At 35.1% G+C, this 12037-nt stretch overlaps 1 protein-coding gene across 1 annotated transcript in view; it reads right to left on the bottom strand.

The window, feature by feature from the left end:
- Nucleotides 1-12037, bottom strand: part of TYR (tyrosinase) — a 105220-nt gene that overhangs the window by 78878 nt on the left and 14305 nt on the right.

Genomic DNA, 12037 nt, shown 5'->3' with positions numbered 1-12037 from the left:
AGTTGTTATCAACCATGTGACTATCAAGTTCCCTATCCGTAAAATCAAGGCAAAACCTATCTCATGCTGTAGTTGGAAATTTCAAGTGATTTATTTGAAAATGTACAAGGTATCAGGTGCTCAACAAGTACTAATTTTGTTTTCTCTGTTGCTCACTTGTAAAGTGGAAATGCAAGTATCTATTACCTTCTTACTATAATATAGCCAAGCTCTTTAGATATCAAAGAAGTCTATTTACGTTATATGAATCAAAGGCTAATGATCAGACTTGCAAATTGAAAACAGGCCACTCCTTTTACACTAGAGATTTTACTAAACAGAAAAATCTTTTCATAGAAACAGCATCATTTTTTTTCTGTCCTTGAGGTAAGAGGAGCTTGCAAAGAAGAGAAGTATAAGCCATGAAATAGTTAGTTTTTATAACCATATTTCTACAGTTGATTATAAAATCTGCTCCCCCTCCGTTAATTATTACATCATAAGAAAAGAAATGTGAATATAGTAACCAGCTATGGAGCAGAGCTGCCCTGTATGCCTGATCATAAAAATCACCTGAGGCATTTACTAAAGTTAAAGTTTCCTAGGATCCAGCTATAGAGTGTGTGTGTGTGTGTGTGTGTGTGTGTGTATTATGAAAATACATTCTAGTTTTGTATTATGAAAATACGTTCTAGAACCAAGTGAACACTAATCACATCTGGAATCAATATATGTGCCAGATAATTTGTAATAACCAATTAGATCAAGTTTGGGAAACACAATGACCTACTATTTACTATTAAAAAAAACTGCTTCATTTTCGTAGCTCAGCAGTGCATGCTTTTACTGTGGGATTTTCATGCTGTCCCTCAACTTTCCAAATACTAGAAGGTTGTGTGTGGACCTCATTCTGTTGAAGGCCCTCAGGATGCACCCAACCCACTGTAGACAACCTCAACAGCCACCAGAGAGAAAAGCAAGGTGACTAATGTACCATTGCAGGAAAACACCTTTTACCCTGCCCCCACAAAAATAACTGTGTGTGGGTGTGGGTGTGTGCTCTTTGTATTGATAATAAGGTTTAATATATAAATACAAATAATTATGTGATATATATATATATATATATATATATATATCCACACACACACATATATATAACATTATTATATAAGTCACCGTGGCTCACTGGAGGTCATAAACACCCCCATTTCCACTGCCAGACCTACTGAACCAAAATCTCTAGAGGAAAGGCCTGATAACGTACGTTGTTAGCCACCATCTCTTTGGATTTTGCAAATGTGCCTTTAGATGTCAACATTCTTTGACATTTCATCCTAAAAATGCAGAATTACATTTGAAATTAATAAGGTCTTCTCAGATGCCCTTATTTTTAAAAAAGAAATTATTCTACAATCCCAAGACTTTATTGCTTAACAAAATGTGGCCAACAGACCCCTTGAAGTCCCTGAAACTCTTTCAGAGGATTTGCAATGTCAAAACTATTTTCCTAATGATACTATGATGTGATTTTGCCTTTTTCTGTGTTCACATTTGCACTGATGGTGCAAAAGCAATGGTGGGCAAATCTTCTGGTGTCTTAACACAAATCAAGGTAGTGGCAACGAAGTGTACTGTAATTATTATATTCTTCACCAGCCACAGACTTGCAGTAAAAATGAATAAATGCTAGTTTCACTTAATGTCCTTAATGAAGCAATACAATTTTTTTAAACTTTTTTTTTTACATGCCTTTTTAATTTTCTGTTTGACAGACTGGAACCTACATATGCACCATTTATGCTGCATTCTGAAATATGTTCATCTAGGGAAAAAACATTTGTGCCATTATTTGTGTTGAGAGCTGAAATAATCATGTTTCCCACAGGAAATCATTTTCACTTGAATGTAGAATTCAGAGATAAACTGGCTATTTAGACAGGCATTTGGCAGACTTCTTCTTATGTGAACAAAGCAAGTCTGTCACTTAAAAAGAAAAAAAAGCTAATGGTATTTTTTTTTTTTTTTGCCAATGCTACAATTTGAGTTTTCAAGCAAAAATTTAAATTAAGAAAAATTGATAACATCACTATGAGCTTGACAATGTCTTCATACTTAAAGATATTTCTGATGAGATTGGTGGTGATATTAATAATGTGATTTTGAATATTGTATAATGAGATATGTTAACTTTTGGAAGATCACATAACTGAGTATTTTACAAATGACCAATACATGCTATTATAAAATCACTAATGGGTAAAATACTCATTCATGGTGCTAGACAGATCAACGGACTTTAATGTAGTAAGGACAGAAAGTTCATTGATGTGATTTCAGATTTGACAGTGTAATTAAACTCTGAGGAAATTACCATTTGTGAAGTTTTAGTATCAAAAAGAAAGGATACACCATTATCTGAAAATGTTTTTAAAAATACTTCTCTCTATTCTGAGTACATAGTTGTGTGAGGCTAGATTTTCATCAAGTTCTTCAAACAATAAATTATAATATATTGCATGTAGAAGTAGTCATAAAATCCAGATGTAGCCTGTTTTTAAAAAATAAAAAGTAGTCTCATTCCACTTAGTGTTTTTGAAATTATTAAAATTATACTATCACATAACAAGTTAATTTTTTAAATAAATTAATTCAAATATGCAAGATCTTTTTATTTCAGTTTTACAAATGAGAAGTAGTCATAAATATAACCCACATAAATAAAAGCTGGCAGAAATTTTTCATATATTGTAAGAGTTGTAAATGGATTCTGAAACCAAAATACTACAAATCATTAGTGTAGAAGATGACAAAGCAGTCCTATGTATGCATCAGACATTGTTAATTTGTCTTTGATACCTTGAAGTTAGGCCAGGCATGGTGGCTCAAGCCTGTAATCCCAGCATTTTGGGAGGCTAAGGTGGTGGATCTCTTGAGGTCAGGAGTTTGAGACCAGCCCGGCCAATATGGAGAAATCCCATCTCTACTAAAAATACAAAAAAATTAGTGAGGCATGGTGGCACACACCTATAGTCCCAGATACTCGGGAGACTGTGGCTTGAGAATCCTTTGAACCCGGGAGGCAGAGGTTTCAGTGAGCCAAGATTGTGCCATTGCATTCCAGCCTGGGCTACAGACCAAAACTCCTGAAGTCTTTTAACTCATATTTGTTTAATAAATGCATAAAATAGAGTTATAAATTTTCTTTGCAATATGCATTGCTAATGTGTAGTGATATTTTTCCCAAGACTTATCCCAAGGAAGTGAAATGTCTGTCTTAATGCCTGACTCTATACTTAGAAAAGGTGTATTATTATTCTGCTCCATAAAGATCTTCTAGGACCCTCAATTGAATTCTTGGAAAATGAGATTATCCCTTTTAAATAGCCATTTTCCACAGCAGTGAGTTCAAATCATGAAAAATTAAACAAAAGCTCTTTAGCATGGATAAATACACATCATGAAGACTGGTAGCCTATGCTAAATTATAAGAGAAGTTGAGAAGACTATTGAAGATTACAGAGAAAGTGGCAGGAGAAAAAGGGAAACATTTTTTTGTGTATGTAATAGGAGCTAGATGTACATAAATTCTCCTAATAACCTGAGCATTTAATTATTGAAAAAATTTTATAAATGAGGAAGTAGATGCCCAGAATTTTAGAACTGATACTGAAATCCAGTTCTATATGTCTTCAATATCAGTGTTTTCATTGCCCCTAAAGGACTCTGCACGAATCTGGGAAGTTTCTCTCTTTCTCTCTATCCAGTGAATCTTCCTATGACAGTACTTGCCAGAAGATAATACTTGCACCTTTTAATTCAGAGTGAAGATGACACAAGGCTTACATAAATTCACTTTACTTTCTCAATATTCATATTTGGCAAGGACAATAAATTGCATATGCCAGTACAACTAGAGGAGTAGAAGAAGGAATAGGTAGAAGAGTCATTTTAAAATGCATAAATATATGGGGACGAATGTTTTTTATTTTTTTTATAGAGAGAGCCCCAGCAATATCATTATTGCACTTACTGCTTAAAAATTACTGAGTATCAAGCAATAATACCTTCAAACTTTAAACTATTCTAAGTTCTCTCTGAAAGAAATAGAAAACAGTGACTTTCTACCACTCAAATGTCTCAACAATGTCACTGGTTATAAAGAACTCTGTCTCTGCAAAAATTAAAATACCCCCTAATCCTCAAATAGTCATTATTTCTAGTAGGCTATTACTGCATGCTAACTAGAGAATTTCTATAATAACCAGATGTGATAAACGTATTCTGGTCCTCCCAACCTTCTGCTTTGGGAAATAAGACATTGATTAAGAATTTGACAGGGATTTTCATATGTAGTAATTACACTTGACTTGTGTGTGTGTGTTATATGTGTGTGCACGTGTGTGGGTGTAGATGGGTGTGTGAAACTATTACATAAATATTAACTCTTCCCTGAGAGCAGCTTCTGCCTTCGATAATTTAAAATATACATAAATATCTACAAAGCTGTTATTCACAATAGAACATTTCCTATTTTCAGAATTTTAAAAACAGTAATGTTATTTTCTGATTAAATAACTACATTTAAAGCAAATACACTTGGAAAACAATACAATTGTCACTTGTTGAATTCCCTACATGTTATAGAAAGGGTTCTATTTGCTCTGAGAACTTGAAGAAAGAGAACAAATTTGGTATTTCATTGTGGTTTTGATTTGCATTTCTCTGATGGCCAGTGATGATACCATCTCACACCAGTTAGAATGGCAATCATTAAAAAATCAGGAAAGAACAGGTGCTAGAGAGGATGTGGAGAAATAGGAGCACTTTTACACTGTTGGTGGGACTGTAAACTACTTCAACCATTGTGGAAGACAGTATGGCGATTCCTCAGGGATCTAGAACTAGAAATACCATTTGACCCAGCCATCCCATTACTGGGTATATACCCAAAGGATTATAAATCATGCTGCTATAAAGACACATGCACATGTATGTTTATTGTGGCACTATTCACAATAGCAAAGACTTGGAACCAACCCAAATGTGCAACAATGATAGACTGGATTAAGAAAATGTGGCACATATACACCATGGAATACCATGCAGCCATAAAAAAGGATGAGTTCATGTCTTTGTAGGGACATGGGAAAAGCTGGAAACCATCATTCTCAGCAAACTATCGCAAGGACAAAAAACCAAACACCGCATGTTCTCACTCATAGGTGGGAACTGAACAATGAGAACACTTGGACACAGGGTGGGAAACATCACACATGGGGGCCTGTTGTGGGGTGTGGGGAGTGGGGAGGAATAGCATTAGGAAATATGCCTAATGTAAATGATGAGTTAATGGGTGCAGCACACCAACATGGCACATGTATACATATGTAACCTGCACGTTGTGCACATGTACCCTAGAGCTCAAAGTATAATAAAAAATATATAATATATAAAAAATAGAAAAGAGAAAAAAGTTATCTTTTGAGTAAAATGAGTGGAATGAGCTTGTAATGTAAGGACAGAGACTGTCTCCTAAATTTATTGGAATAATTACTTTGCTGAGAATGGTGCCTTAGTTTAATCAATGAAATGTCCTAGGACTGTTGTGAGGACTAAATAAGATAACATGTGAGAAGTATTAATGTCTGGCACTTAGGAATTCTTATTGTTATTATCAGGATTATTTCCTGATCAGAATACCAATGTGGTTATCAAGGTGGTAAATCTGGGGGATTAATTAAAACAGCCCCAGAAAGGTTTTCCTGGTCTGGCAATTATCTTTCAAAACCTTCTGCCTCTCTCTGAGTCAGGGTACACCAAACTACTGAGTTGCTGATTCCCTCAGAATTAGTGAGGAAGATACTAGGGAAATAATCTAGCCTTCTAATTACTAGAATGTGTCACTCCGTGTTAACTATCTCCTTGGCTATCTAGTTTATACAATTAGTGTCAAGTGAATTTATTTTTTGGATCTGTGTGACTTTTTTTTTTTTTTTTTTTTTTTTTTTTTTGCATGAACTAAGAAAGTCCATTTCTCAGGCAGGAAGACTGAAAACTAGATTACCTATGGAGGCTTCATTGTAGTTTTCCAGCTGGCTTTTCTCTGCAAATACACACACTATTCTTGTTTAAATGTCATTAAAAATTTCAAAACTTCCATTGTTTCTCATTAAAGACCACAGCTCATTTACCACTCTGTAGATTGCTCCTTAAAAAATCCTTGCATGTGAAGTGGTGAAATACTTCCTAGTGAAGTGTTTGACAGTGACATTGAAACAAAAAGGGCTGAAGGGCTGCAGAAAAAAAGTTAAGGTTCTAGAGAAGCATAATATCAGGTTTGTAAGTGCTGTTATATGAAAAGAAATTACATTTTTGAATGATATATAGCTTACTAGGACAAAAACAAGGACCAATTGTTAGAAATCAATCACAGATGTGTCAGAATCATCCTGAACTTGTTGCTTTCCTTGCTGCCTTACAGTCAGTCACCGAGAGCTTTTGATTCTATACACTAACCAACTCATCTGCACCCTCATTCTCACTACTTTAGATCAAGCTGTCATCCATGACTCCCCCCAATAGCTCACTGATTATCTTTCTGCATTCTACTAATGCCATTAGCATCATATATTTTGAAGTATAGGTAGGATGATATCAATTCCCTGCTTAATAACCTATCACAACTACCCTTGTCGATGGCAATGTTTTCAAGACAAATTTTTCAGACATACTTTTGAAGATAAGAATGTTACAGTTTTTAAACATTGGGTTTTTATGGTGATGACAGCTACTGTTTAATGTATTACTAATGAATTTATAACTCTTTAAAAGTGAAGATTTGAAAGAATCTTAGAATAAACTTCAGTTTCTTAATTCTCTAGGGATTTGTGAACATATTCCTAGAGGCCTATAATGTGTTTTTTTCCTTCAAGAAGATTGAGAGACACTGGTATACATGGATTTTTCTAAACTCCTTACATCTCTTGTTATTTCCCACTACAAACTCAATATTCTAGCCACGTAGAACTTTTCATTTTTTGGTAACTCGTCTCACACTTTCACACCTCTATGTCATTGCATATGTTGTTCCCTCTGCTGGAAATGCCTCTCCTCCTCTTCTCTGCTCAGTGAGCAGTTACTGATATTTCAAGATCCAATTCTATTTTCACCTCCTTGGGAAATATTTCTGGTGTATCTGGGTTCCTACCTCATTTTATATCAATTACCATTTTGTGTATTTATGTATTTGTGTGGTGTTTCTTCACTTGATGGTGAGCTTTTCAGTGAGATAAACTGTGTAAGTCATCGTTGTATTCTTTTGTACTTCCATAGTATACCATAATACCAGGTTCATGGATGCCTCTATTTAAGTTGAATGGAATTAGATTTTGATTTAGCCTAAAGAACTTCATATTTTCCCTTGTGGGGTAGGTTTTCCCTTGATGGGTCACATGGTGGTGTTATCCCAGTGGGCATCTTAGCATAGTGTGGGATGTCGGACTGAATATACTGAGAAGTCTCTTCCAATAGTAACTTTCCATAGTCATAAACTGCATTTGTTAGAAGGGGGTGGTTTGAAACAATGTATGATCAACCAAGATTGACTTGGTCCTACCTATGATTAATTTGATTTTATACCATGTCAGCCAATACTTAATGAGCACCTACTATAGGCAGCCACTGTGCTCAGAGTTGGAAACACAACATTAAACACCAACAAGTTGTTCCTTGTTCCTGTCTCCTCCTTCCCTTTTGGGTAACAGAAGATACCTTTGTTCCTGCTGTCACCTCATTTTTGAAACTTGTCTTGAAATCCTATCTGTCTCTAGAAACATTATTTATTTTGGGGTCTATCTTCATGAATTTTCTTTTCCATCCTCCCCTTTGCCTTATTTTTCCACTAAATGTAGGCCATTATAATATATTTTCTCAGAACTCACTGTAAACTTACTTTGTTAAGCTAATTGCCAGAGAAGTTAATGATTGCTAAGTTGTCAGTAATTAACCACAGCTTAACACAATACTGTTGTGCCCTTTGTTGAAAAAATGTTCTAACTACCTTACATGTATTACATCATTTAATTCTTTGAACCTTATACATTATCATTGTTATCCACATTTAACAGATGGTAAAACTAAGACCCAGAGAAGTTAAGTAACATACCCAAGGTCACACATCTAGGAAGTGGTTGAGCTAGGATCTAATCCTAGTCAGTTTGATTACCTTTAACCAATTCATTGAACTTTCAGTCCCCATGTCCCATTCTCCAACAGTGCTATTAAAAAAAAAAAAAAAAAAAAAAAAAAAAGAAAAAGCAAACAAAAAGATCTCTTGTAAACTCTGAAATATAGGACATAATGGATAGAGATTTTCATGAGAGAAAATTTTGTTTTAATGTGACAACTGACACTGCACAGGGTCCCCTATTTAACCTAATCAGAAAACTGCTTATAATACAGACATTTTTCTTTGCTTTATCTAGAAACATGAGGTTTTTATTTTTATTTATTTATTTATTTATTTATTTATTTTTGGAAAGAGTCTCACTCAGACTGGGGTGCAGTGGCATGATCTAGGCTCACTGCAACCTCTGCCTCCTGGGTTCAAGCGATTCTCCTGCCTCAGCCTCCTGAGTAGCTGGGATTACAGACATGTGCCACCATGCCTGGCTAATTTTTGTATTTTTAGTAGAGATGGGGTTTCTCTATGTTGGCCAGGCTAGTCTTGAGCTCCTGACCTCAGGTGATCTACCCGCCTTGGCCTTCCAAAGTGCTGGGATTACAGGCGTGAGCCACCACACCCGGCCATGAGGTCTCTCTTATACAATTCACAAATTACACATCTTCACTATTTCAGCAATGAAATCTCAGAGGAAAGCTGACTTTACTTAAATAACTTCAGTAGACAAAAATACAACAGTTCCTTTGTCCTAGCAATGACGATGAATATTTTGTTCCATAGGAAGTGCATTATATACTTTTCACAAGACCAAGAAAAAAAAGGAAGCAATAACTTTAAGGTATAATCAAAAGCAACAATTCCACTTCATATACATGTATTGAGGGAGCAGAGTATAATTTTGACATTTGCTCTCCTCTCAAGTCCTACTGTCCTCACTGCTATATTCACTTGCGTACTCCTTATAGACCAAGACACCACACATCCCTGCCCTATTCATGTTGTGAGATAAAATGTGTCTCTCTGGTGAGCAAAACTTGCTTCCGAATCTTGATCTTGAATTTCCTTCCCAATGAAAGAAAACATTTCTCCTTGGACTTATGGCTAATTTCAGGCCTGGAGCATTGTAGGTACAAGACGCTCTAAAATAATTTGCTTACCAGAGAGAGTGTGTGTTTTAAAAAATGTGTATATGAAATGGAGACATAAGAACCAGCTTGAAGGTATACCATGGACAAATTTTGGAACCATTGGAACACAAAGATAATTAAGCACATCAATGAGTTTTACACTATCAAACAATGGAAAGCCTTTACTCCATACCATTAATATAGATAGATAGATAGACAGATAGATAGATAGATAGATAGATAGATAGATGGATAGACAGACAGACAGATAGATAGATAGATAGAAAAAAATGGAGGATTCTTGCTAATAGTAGAATCCTGAATATTGGCTAATAAATTTAAAAGAAGTGCTGAAGTTGAAAAATCATAAATTTTTAACCATCGACGATGCCAACTGTAGAATAAATTGTGATAAGAGGTGAGGTATTTGCATAGTCTTAAAATGTCTCCATGTAGACAGTTTATTAAACAGGGGGAAGAAATAATTATACAGTGGGAAAATTGGACCACATCTGGAGTAGGCGATAAAAATTAACATCACCAACATGAGACAGATGGTCATGATGTGCCTCCAGATATGACACCATCTCAGAAAGATCCATAATCACCTATGTGGAATTTTGGCTAAAAGTGCATTACCTGGATCTAGTCATGAGGAAATATTAGATACACTCAAAATGAAGAACATTCTATTAAAAAAATGAGGAAGAGGAGGAACTGTATCCTCCAGAGCTGTCAAGCACATAAAGACATATATGTACAAGGCTATGGAAATATTTCAGACTAAAGAACCATGAAAACTAAATGCTATTTGACCCTAGACTGGATTCTATTTTGGAGAGGAAAAATACTGAAAAGGATATTATTATATCTATTTTTAAAAACTGATATACAGTAGATTTGATAAAAGCATTATATCAATATAGAGTTTACTGAAGTTGAAAACTGTTCTGTGGCTATATGAGTCTATTCCTATTCTTAGGAAATACACACTAAAATATTCAGGGGTAAAGAGTTATAGTCTATGCAATTTACCCTTAAAATGGCTCAGACTGGGAGAGAGAGAAACAGGATACAATGTAAGTAAGTTTGGGTAAAATATATATTCATGTTTTTTGTATTGCTTTTATTTTCACAACATCTCTGTAAGCTTAAAATTATTGCTGAATACAAATTTAAGAAAAATAATTTTAAAATGTGTACCTGGTAAAGAAAAGTTCTTCTTAGCAGCTGAGCTTAATGGTTTCTCACATTTTCTGTCATGACATGGGCTTCGTACAACAGGCATGGATAAGGTAAGTGGTGGTTTAGATGCAATTTGAAGGATTCTAGCTATTATTTACATACTCGGTTATCAGACACTTACTGGACGCCTACTGTGTGCCAGACAATATGCTATGTTGCATCTGTTTGCTTCTCAACACACTTTGCCTACTAAAGTGTGTAAGAATGATAATAAATTATGGGAAAAAATAATTTACAAACATAAATTATTTGTAGTAGCAAATTATTTGCAGTAAATCTGCTGTTCCCTCCTCACCTGTGTGTATTAGTCTCTCACTTGAAAACCACTGGCTGAGTTGACACATCTTGAGCCACTTTTTTTCTTTGACTTGAGACCCTAGACGAGTGATGTTCCCCTGTCTTATTTCTGCGACCAACCCGTGCTTCTTAATAATAAAATATATGCTTTGTCACTCATGGCTGAAAAACAGCAAAATACTCCAGTTTCCTTAAAGATGTGGCTTCGCTTTGCAATGTCATTAATATCAGCATTCTGAGTACTCTTGTTAATCCCTGAAGAGTCCAGTGGGTCACCCAATCCTCCCAGATTGTGACTTTGAAATTGTGTACCTTAGATTTGTTATATAGGCTCTGAGATTACCTGGCACTATGTCTTGCCTTCTTATATCAAAAGACCAAACTGGTATTGTCCACTTTAAAGAAACTGTCAACCCACTGTTGATTATCAGAGTGCAATGGAAAGAACTTGGACTTTGGTACTTGATAAAGCTGGGGGCAGATTATCTCTGCCACTTTTCAATGGGAATCAATAACCAAAAGACGAATATCTCTGATAATGTTCCCTCCCTAAAAAGTGGGAATAAAAAATATAATCTTCCTCAGGGGATAGTTATTAGAATTGAGTGAGTTAATGCCATACAAAGTGTTTGACATGGTGTTTTGGATACAGTGATTACTTTAAAAAGTTAATCATGAATATTACTATAGAAGAATAAACCTAATTTCTATTTTCATAGCTGGAAAACAGAATTCATCTTTAGGATGAGACTGTCCTTCAATTGATTCTGGATGTAAGACCCTGAGGTTATGGTTTTGAATAAAACAGGGAAATGAATGAAACAGTAAAACCACTCTGCACAGTACAATAATAAAAGTTAGGGTGTAAAACAATGACAAAAAGGAAAAAAAAGAACAAGTTAAGGAGAAAGGATTACAAAAGGGAGGAAAGTTTTTCTACATGGTAAGGTGTCACAGGCCTTTTAGGAGCTGGGATGTCTAGTGTTAAATTCTGAGTTGTCTGACTTGCCACAAGTCAGTGCCTATGTCTTCCCCAAACTCCTGTTAAATTTGTAACTTGAATGAGTTTTTCTTTGTTTTTGTTTTGTTGTGTTTGTTTGTGATTTTGTTTTCCTAATGCAAATTTATGTGAGTGAAATGGGTTTCATGACTGGGTCAGCTATAAGCAGAGAAGAATGAATAGATATTGAATGCAAAATGCAAG

This window comes from Pongo abelii, chromosome 9 (genome assembly GCF_028885655.2).
Source record: "Pongo abelii isolate AG06213 chromosome 9, NHGRI_mPonAbe1-v2.0_pri, whole genome shotgun sequence".
Taxonomy (NCBI): domain Eukaryota; kingdom Metazoa; phylum Chordata; class Mammalia; order Primates; family Hominidae; genus Pongo; species Pongo abelii.
This window is presented reverse-complemented; position numbering and strand designations above follow the sequence as displayed.